This window comes from Anser cygnoides, chromosome 4 (genome assembly GCF_040182565.1).
Source record: "Anser cygnoides isolate HZ-2024a breed goose chromosome 4, Taihu_goose_T2T_genome, whole genome shotgun sequence".
In the NCBI taxonomy this organism is placed as follows: domain Eukaryota; kingdom Metazoa; phylum Chordata; class Aves; order Anseriformes; family Anatidae; genus Anser; species Anser cygnoides.
The window spans coordinates 35,349,460-35,359,820 of record NC_089876.1 but is presented as its reverse complement, the minus strand read 5'-3'; the positions used below and the strand labels follow the sequence as shown (position 1 = coordinate 35,359,820).

General features: G+C 41.0%; 1 long non-coding RNA gene across 1 annotated transcript; it reads right to left on the bottom strand.

Moving 5' to 3' along the window:
* Nucleotides 1-356: 356 nt before the first annotated feature.
* On the bottom strand, nucleotides 357-3,625 carry LOC136790681 (uncharacterized). Its single transcript, XR_010831082.1, has 3 exons — nucleotides 2,948-3,625; nucleotides 1,154-1,343; nucleotides 357-821 (listed from the first exon to the last, which is right to left on the bottom strand). It is a non-coding gene; the product is annotated as an uncharacterized lncRNA (long non-coding RNA).
* Between the last annotated feature and the right edge of the window lie 6,736 nt (nucleotides 3,626-10,361).

Below are 10,361 nucleotides of genomic sequence, written 5' to 3'. Positions count from 1 at the left end.
CTAAGCAGGAGGAAATTGTGTTAAAACAGAACATCCTTATTTAGTTTAACATAAAAGCAGACCAGCATTAGACATGGCTAAATCAGACTTTTCAAAGCACCAAAAACTCCTTACGAGGGACAGGACTTGCCTAGTAGCTTGAAGTTTGGTGCACTTTTTTGGCTATTGGATGCTAACAAACGCAGCTGTTGAAAACTATCTGCTGGCATGAAATGATGAAGACCAAGACTTAAATCCCTTGCATTACAGAGCAGAGGTGTAAGACCATCTCCCAGTGTAGCTGCCTATGACATACTCCTTTTTGGCTCGAGTTTTTATTATTCCTGCAATTATTTGCATTTTTAAATTCTATGGGAGAATGGTTAGCAGAAGCACAAAACTTTTATTTGACAAGTTAGGCTTGGTTTAGGCCACAATTTAAAGCTTTCAAAATTAACAACCTCATCTTCTTTGTTTGTAGTAATAGACAAAAATAAACAGGGTAGAAGGATATTTCCTCTGATAAAAAACAGTCTCACCCTACATATACATATTGTCATATACTATATTCCAGATTAAAGCTTCATATTATGTTTGTAACCCCACCTGCAAAATTCTTGTCTTTAAAGCTAGAGTTGGAAAAAAGGAGGAGAGGAAAGGAAAAGAGTTTTTTCCTTGAAGATTTGCTAACACTGCTGCATTAATGATACGCACTTCTGAAATATTTGACAAGGTTGTGTGGTGTGGATGGATTATTGGCACCACATGGAGAACTGGAGTGCTTCAGGGAAACTGTTGTGATAATCCTTCTCTTCAAACAAGGCTGATGTATTCAAACCAGCCTACAGAAAAAAATAAAAAGAAAAAAAGAAAAGGAAAAAAATAAATTAGCAATCATACAGACAGATATATAGGCAAGTAAGTAGCCAGGCAATAAATAAAAAAATCTGCAACAATCTGCAGTGATAGAAGCCCCTGAATGTATCCCCAAAGCTGTCAGTCAGCCCCATCACTTGGACAGCCATTCAAGATCTTGTTGTCTTATTCAAGACTCCCCAGCAATCTTTTGTTTGCTTTTGGTTTTGCTCTTTCATATAACCTCTCCCATACACCTGCTCCCCTTGATTCAGTTTTCTGGACTTTATTAGGATTTCTTCCTTGCTTATAGCCTCACCATCCTTCTCAGCTGGGACTTCTCCTCCCGCACCTTTCTGCAGATCCTCCTGCTGAAGTCTGTTCCTCCCCAGCAGCTGCTGCTGCTTGCATATCATTCACTCTCAAATCTGTACTTGGGCATCATTGGCCAGCTGTCAACAGTCGGGTAGCTCTGTCCTCTGGTCCCAGTACCACCAATGGCGCTGCTTCTGTGGAGAATGTGCAAGTGCTAAACTCAGCAAAAATGATGTTGAGCAAAACCAAGGCTACTGCAGTAAGAAAACTCTAAGGTTGCTTGTGTGGCAGCACTGGGAGAAAGAAGCCACCAGAGAAGCAGGAATCATTATTCTTCCCCAAACCCTTCAAGAACAATTTATGCCTTAAGATCTATGGCAGATATTCTGTCACAAGAAGAGAAATGGTCTGTGCATTCAACAGATAACACACATTGGACAGGGAGCTCACCAGCATGCAGCCAAGATATTTTGTACAGAAATGAGCCTAAAATATTCGTGGAGGTATAATTCTTGCTTTTTCATCCAAGTCAACACATGATGTTGACCATATTCAATCAAAGCAGAAGTGAAATTAATACATGCTATTTTTTCTGAATGTCTAATACTATATATTTCAGATTACATTGTAGAAATTCTCTTATTCCATAATGACTGCAAATATAAACATTTATGCTTCTGAGATTCTAGTTTTGTTCTTTCTCTAGTCCTGAAAGGAATATCATAGAATCTCTGAGAAGGGTTATTAATCCACTAAATTAATGAACTTTCCAATTCCCAAGTCATTCTGGCAAAATGTTGCAACATACTGAATAAACAATAAGGTGTAATCTTCCAAATATGCAGTGTTGTTGTTCTCTTACTGCATTTTTTTATGCCATGCATTTAATAATATGTATGATCTTTGATGGTAGCACAAACAGTCGAAGAGAAATCAAGAAGGCAGGCTCCTCAAGTACATTTCAGGTGTCTCACCTCTATTTTGTTAACAGATACAATAGCTCTTCTCACTTTTTTTTTTTTCCTATCAGATTTTCTCCCCCTGTTGAGCTCTGAAGTCTGAATAATATAGAGTTTAGAGTCATTGTTGCTGGTAAACGCCTGATAATTGAACATTGTTCTCTGGAGAAAAATTGCAAAAGACAAAAACTACTTTCTAAGTATCTTTTGACCTGTATTTGGTCAACAAGCACTCCCAGGAGATAAGCAGAATGTCTTAAAATATATACAGACCTATAGAACTATCTGAAGAAATGCATATAGCAGTAAATATAAATTCACTTAAACCATTTATTTTGACATATATACAGATTTGGCTTGTTATACATCTACCCATAGGAAGTAATGGAAATGATGAGGTTATCTATCACCCAACACTCATGCTTTGCAAATTTAAAAATGTGTACTAAGGTGATGTCAAGCTTTGACCAAGTTTCAACTGAATAGATGCCAATTAATGGTTTTGAGTAGAAGCCATATAAAACTTGATGGCTTGAACTGAATTTGGAGGGTCACCAAAAGCATAACAATATCTAAACCAGTAATAATTTAACTGAAGCCAATGAAGTTCCACCCATGTAAGGCAGAGAACTGAAATCCGACCAAAGGGTGGTAAATGTCTACAGGCTAAAAAGAAGAAAAAGAGGCACAGCCCTTCTCTTTCCATGGGCCAACACAGCAAAGCCTGTGTAGCTGTAGTTAATACTTTCACCTGTCAACATGTTCCTCACTTATTCCTCATTTCCATTCATTTCCGCTTCTTTATAGGAGTTTATGGAAATGTCAGGATGTGTTCTTACAGGAAGGATGGTGTCATCTTCACATTTCCTGAGAGGTATTTTTAATAAAAAAGTCTTCTGGTCCACTCTGAATAATTCTGTTCTTTTTGTCTGTCTTCTGGAAGACAGAGAGGTGACTGGAAAGAAAGCTTTTACCTCTAGCTTACAGCTTCTAATTCAGCTCAGCTCAGTAGCAAGTAAACACTCGGTAGTAATGTGACAGCCCGTGTCAACCAAGTTAGCAGCCTGCATAAAGCTTTTGTATGGAAAAAAGATATTATTTTATGGAAATCATTGTCAAGAAATGCATCTTAGATGACAAACACTTTCTGGGAAAATGGATGTTTATTTTGGAAGTAACATTTGAGTGTATTTAGAAGTGAAATCTCTCAGTATATAACACAAAAATATAAACATAGTAAGATGATACTTAGGAGTGGAGGAACAATTTTATAATCAAATCTGAACACCCAATTCGTTGTGTCAAGCAATTTGCTTTGAACCTTAGTAATGCTGGTAAAACAAGTGTCAGATAAAAAACATTTTGGTAGACTGCATAACAAAGACCCTACAAACAGCAATGAAAAGGCGCACAACAAACTTTAGACTTATGTTTAATCTCTCCTACTATAATTTAACTGTGTTACTTCCTGCCTTTCCTCCTCATTCTTCATAGAATAAGCATGACTCTGCGGTTAATATTACAGGATCATAGAATTCCAGACTGCTATAGGTGTCATATATATATATTATATAATATATATTATATATTTTGCCAAATGCAGACATGGACTTTTATATATATATAAGAATATATATATATATATATATATAAGTCCATGTCTGCATTTGGCAAAATATAATTGCACTCCAGATATTTATCTTTTGCTGTGTTTTGATTGTTTAATGTTATTCTAAGCTAAAACTTTTCCCACCACTCAAAACAATCCAGCTTTGCATTTTTATTGGCTGCTATTTGAATAAATGACTATTGAAAAAAAAAATCATTTGAAAGATTATGTGATTCTTTTTCAGAGCTCTGTGGGCCAGAGATTTTTATTTTTCATTTTTGGAAGTATTCATTTAATTTATTGGTTGTGAAACTTCCAGGCTAGAGACAGAAGAAAATAAATCCTTCATTCGCTCCCCGAAACATGTGCAGCGTGCCCTCTGGACCACCCTCAGCCGCAGCCCTTCAGTAGCAAGCATGAAGCTTGCAATTCCTCTGTCTTATCAAGGTGATTTCTTCAAGAGGAAGGAGGGCAAGAGCTGAAGTGATTTCCAGATTTTTCACAGGGCAGGAGGTGCTGTCACCTTTGTCATCTCAAAGCAAGTTCAGATACTCTTTCTGCTAACATCCCAGCTTGCAAGCCTCCCCTTCTTGTTCAAGGACACATGCTGCTTGAGAAAAGCAGAAGCTCCATATCTCATGTCAGCTATAAGCAAGGGGACTTCTCACTGTGACCCAGCCTGAAAACCCACTGGTTTATTTTTGTTTCACAGGTGGTACACCACAGGCCAGGCCAGGCCCAGCTGGACGCCCTGGGCCCTCCCTGGGGAGGAGGTGTCAGCCTGGAGGCAGCAGCAATCACTGTTGCAGGGCCTTCCCCAGTTCTACCAAAAGTTGCTCTGACAAAGCCTACAGCTTCTGTTTCTGCTGCATGAAGGGCTAAGGCTCAGCTCAAAGTTCAAACAAGCTTGCTTTAAGACCACATCCCTACCTGGTTCTCCCCTTCCCCAGGGCCAAATGACCTTCCTTTCAGTACACGAGACAGTGGAAGGGCCACAGGAAGCCCTGAGGTCTTCAGTGTACTCTGCTGCCATTTGGGTTTGAGAAACCCCTTGCTGTTCTTGCTGCCTGTCACCATGGTGAGCTAGTACACTGAGACACAGAGTGTTAGCCTGGTCTAACATCTTCCCCAGCAATGAAGGAAAATGAAACCAAACACGGGGTAGATAAGTCTTTTGCACCAAGGCCACACTTCCAACAAAGGACAAACAGAACCTTTCCATGTTTGTCCTTCATGTAGTAGCACAGTTCAACTCAGGGAATGAGTTGAACACTTTGAATTTGGCCTGCGAATTTTTGTATTGGTTTCTGTCAGCTCTGCACTTGGCATTTTAATCTTGGGCATCAGTGGTCTGAGATACAATTTTCCTTGTAACTGAAAAAAAAAGAAAGAAACTGAACAGGCACCTTGCATACGGCCATCTTTTTATGGGCAAGAGAAAAGAAGGCAGAAAGACAGACTAGTGACAGTTCAAGAACATGAGACAAGCTAACTTTTCACAGACTTCCATCCTGACCTGTTTGCTGTGTTAAATCCCCCTCCTCTGCTCTGCTGTGAGCTGTTAATACTCCAAACGCTGTTAGAAGGCTATCTGGATCCCTGTGGAAGCAGATAAGAGGTAAACATGTGGGGCTCCATGCAGCGGTGGAAGCTTGAAGGAAAAGAAGAAATGAGAGAAGAAAAATGAACAAAATATTTTAAGTCAATGAAGTGAAAGAATAGCAACTTTTCCCCTATTGAGTTGTATATCAGTACAGACTCCTTTCCTCAGGGAAGGAAATGTTGAATGAGAAAGGAATGAGGTATAGCTTTAATCAGCTATTTTATGCTAACAGCGCCTAATCTGAGATGAACATTAGTAAGGGTTTGGCACCCTTCTCAGGTACCTGAGGCACCAGGCTAAGCAACGTGCCTAAACCATGTAAGAGCAGCCTGCTGGCACATTCTTGTTTATTATTCTCTAAAGAGAAGATCACAGAGAGAAGAAGAGAGGGGAAGAGGAGAGTTTCTTGGGTACATCGAGCAGAGACTTTGCTGCAGAACTGCTCCAGCTTACGTGAGCAGTCTCCCCCAGCTCAAAGCGAGAATCAGAGCCTGTGCACGCTCATTTTGCAGGTTTATGTTCTGATGAGACGTGGGGTGATGACTGACACCGCACTGCCAGTCCCAGCATGCGGGGCAGGGAACATGCCCAGCACTCTCCTCTGGCATGCACAGACTTTCCCAGCAGTTGTTACCTGTCTTGCTAAAAAAAAAAAAAAAAAAAAAAAAAAGGCATAGTAAGGAGCTCCAGGCTGCTCTAGGCATATTTGAGCCAAGCCTCTAAACGTATGTAGAGGCTTTATGTGTGACAGCCTCTAAATGACATTAAAGCTCTAAAGGTGGCCCTCAAATGAAGTTAAAAGAATTAACTAAACAAAACACTGTTTATTTGTTTGTGCAAAATATATTTGTAAACAGCAATATTTTCAACCAAAACCTGTCAAGCCATTAGTACTGTCATTCATATCTGAGCACAGGAAACAGCACAAGTCACAGGGAAGGGGAAAGTGTGATGTGAGAGGAGTGGACTCGCACCAGGGGCACCAGAATATCTACTGGGAAAGGGCTTGAGGATGTTCCTGTCAGTCTCTTCTCACTGCTCTCAATGCTTCTCACTGAAAGTGGAGCCATGACACTCAAGTAAAGCATGGATCAGTGATGGACTTCAGCTGGCTATGAAACCTTTTGTACCGTTAGTACATGAGCAGCAGTATTGACAAAAAATAAAAATAAAAATAAAAGAATTAAAAAGGACATAGAGAAGTGTCCTACCTAAGAAGCTACATTAACTGAAAATTTGAAGTTAAAAGCTTTCGTTTCAGAGACCTCTTGGTCCTTGCATGGGATGAATGGACCAAACTTCAGGAGTAGTTCTTGCTTGTGGCTATGACAGCAGTTGTAGTTTCCTGTCTGAAGATTAAGTTTGCTATAGGAAAAAACAAACAAACAAACAAACAAAAAAATGAAAGCACCATATCTCCATGCATTTAGTTTATAGATAGTATGGACCAAATATGTCTCAAAAGGGATGAAAGCAGGGAATAGATGAGAAAGGAGTTGGTATTGGATGCGCAGTTTCTAAACATATATCAGAAGAGAACTTTAAAGTCTGCCAAACTAAATTTAGGAGAGCCCCAGAGCACGTCCATACCTGTATACTCGGCGTATGTGCACCATGACAGATTGCATGGCCGGGATAAGAAATGCATGCCCAAATAGCATGCCCGCTGTTAAATCTGCAGAGCTGAGCCTCCCCTATAACCTGCAGCATTACCCAGATGCAGAACCGTTCCCTGATTATGTGTACTGTCAGTTCCATGCCCAGATTCATTATTTCAGTCCAAAAGCTGTCATGGAGGGACCCTTAAGTAAAACTGAATGGCTTACAGCAGTGCTCTACTGACCTGGCTGGGGATTAATTGCTTTCTGCATTTAACGTAAGCACATTCATTTCACCACAGTGAAGTCAAAGCAATGTTGAAAAGTTACATCGGAGGCACAGTAACCAGAGGCAAGGTTACTCTAACTCATACACACAAGAGACATTGAAGGCCCTGGAAGACTTTGACAGGAATTGTCTGCATTAAATAAGCTTTTTAAGTTCATTCAGAATTTTTAATTCGGGCATCTTTTGCCTTACATAAAGGGGAAAAAAGTCACTGTTAAATTGTTTCAAGCCATGTTGGACACTACATAAATCATTCCAGAATAAAAAGCAATCTTGTTTAACATGAACTCTCCCATCTTCCTCAGTCTGTGCAACTGATGTGTTAAAATTATTTCCTTGTAGTACATTTACACTGTTGCACAGAACAATGGCATCTGATGTTGTGTCTGTGTTGTGCAGATGAATCCCACAAGTAGTGTCCCTCTTCCAAAAAAAAAAATGTATGAATTGATAAATTGCTGGGATCGCTAAAGTATTCATGGTCTTCTGCAGGTTTAAATCGAAAGTAACCCCACAGAGCTTAACACATTACCTGCAGAATGCAATCAGTATGCAATATGGGTGGATAGCTAACAGCCAGTGTGTTGCAATTGGGCATTCTGGTCTGTAATACATTTAAAACACCTTTCCTCTGTTAGAGAAGCTGATGCACATGAAGATGGGGTGACCTATGTATGGACACATTTAATGGCTTCACAAAACTCATGCTGTTTTTAGCTTAGATCCTTCTTGATTCCCATTCTGAACATTGCTTGCTGTTCTTATACTGCTCTGAAACCTCTAAATGACTTTGAGGTTGTAATGTGTTGATGACAGCCATTTGCTGGGTTGAATTTAAATTTACTTTGTCCCACACCATTTAAGCTACAACAGACACTGACAGCCAGCGGTCACGGAGAGAAAATGGGAATGGTTCAAAATCATTTCTCCCATAAAGAGAACATCTGAGGGAGGAGAACTCATCAAGATGAAATGTTACGTTCAGGGCAATGTAAATTAAATATGGTGTTGACGTGCTGGTTCGGGGTAAGGAAAAAATAGCAGACTACTTTTGTAACAACATTTATTGTTCCTGAAATGAGGCGGAAAGGTGCCGTAGCACGCAAGCGTGATAACTGCAAGAAAGGTATTGTCTTTTTGGTGCACTGTTCTTCTCCACTGCCTGACAGATGCTGAGCAGTTACTCACTCTAATGCAAAAAACTGGGCTTGACCCTGGCAGGAAGAGGGACATTTGGCTTCATGGTGGCTTAAAGTAACAGAATTGTTGAATAATTGATGTTGGTAGGGATTTCTGCACGTCTACTGGACCAACCCCCTGCTCAAAGCAGGGCTTGCTTGGAAGTTCAGTCAGGTCACTCAGGACCTGTCTAGAGCAGTCTCTAAAGTCTGCATGGATGGACATCCCACATCCTCTCTGGGTGACCCCTTCCAGTGCTTGAGCACCACCACTAGGAAAATTGTTCTCCTGTCATCCAGTTGGAATTGCCTTTGTTCACCATGACCATTGCTTCTCTTCCTTAATAGTGCACACCTGAGAAAAGACTGGCTTCATCATTCCTATAAATCCCCCATTAGGAAGTTGAAGGCAGTAAATAGAAACCCTTGTAATTTTTTTGTCTCCAGGCTGAATTAACACACATCCCCTTCCCATACAGTTTCTCCACAACATCTGATTAGGAAGGTGCGCACATTAAAGAAAGCCAGGATCAGACCCCAGACATAGCTTACCCCACTGTTGCAGACAGATCGTACTGGCTTCTAGCAGGCCTGAGATAACAGGGAATCTCCTCTTTCTTCTTATTGCCCTCTCATCCTTTACCAAATCTAGTCCAGATTATCATGTCAATCACTGCACTGGGGTTAAAGTGATTTGTCTGTCACTGAATCAACAGGGATCAGACTTTTCCCTGTACAGTTATGGACTAAGACTATGAGTTCCCACCCACAGGAAACCCAAACTGAACTCAAAATGTTTGCTGTGACAAAAAGTATTTAAACATAATCCTTGATGTAAAATTGAGTGTGCAGTTGTCACCTGCTTTTGAGAAGGGAGTTCATCAGACACAAGTCCACTTTTTCAGAAACACACAGAAGTGAAGTCTTTGAGAATTTTTGAAATATCATCTTCACTTTGCTGTAAATTGTCTCTCACAAAAATGTGTCATTAGTTACATTTTCCTAATAGCAATTCCACTCTGTAAAGTGAACAACATTGCCGTTTTGTATAACAGACCTTTCAGGAAAACCAGGAATGAAAAAATTTTGCCCCACACCATCCTCTGACCCCCCAGCTCCGATACCTCAGTGCCAGAAAGGATGTAGAGAAAGGATCAGGCTGTAAGCTGGCTTTACACTTGGTTGTCCTTCAAACCATAGCTGGGCTGATTTAATATTGTCAAAAACACTAGTCCCCAGGGACGAAAATATGACTGATGCTGACTGGGTTGCACAGAAGTTTCAGCCACCTCTCTTTTACTGCCTCCACCTTTCCACGCAGAGAGCAGGCTTGGTGCGGGGGCTGGCTCAGAGCCCACGGTGGATTCCTGTGTCGGGGAGGGAATGTCAGAGAGCTGGCCCTGGAGAGCTCTCAGGGGGGCTTTGTGCTGCTCAAGTGTGCAGAGCAGGTTTAATGCAGCCAAGGAACAGGCTATATACGTGCTCGCTCAGGGCTGAGCATTTGCCTTTAGTATAAAAATCATTTCACAGCTATGAGAATGCTTGGCTTTTATTTTAAAGGGAGGTAGCAAGGACTCTCCCGAAGCTCCCCTTATTCTAGCACATAAGAATTTATAATACAGCGCATTAAAACATGTATGTGAGGACACTCGGAATAGAACTACGCTACAGAACAGAATACAAAGGTCTCTGCGCTCTCTAATACATCATGCAAGTGAAGCTTTCAGAAGCTCATTAACATCACCACCACGGTAACTGCCTGCCCATCCCTTCCCTATGCGCACTCACTGGCCTTGCCTCGCTGTGCAGGCAGCACGGTTCAGCCACCCTCCCGCTTACATGTCATTTATTTGGGAATTGTCCAAAAGATGGCTTCAAGGCTCTGCCCTCTGCCCCCACCGCCCAAGCTGTCCCACAGAGACAGAAAGTTGAACAGAATAGGAGAGGGATGTGGACTGCCTTGGTGAGATGCTGGC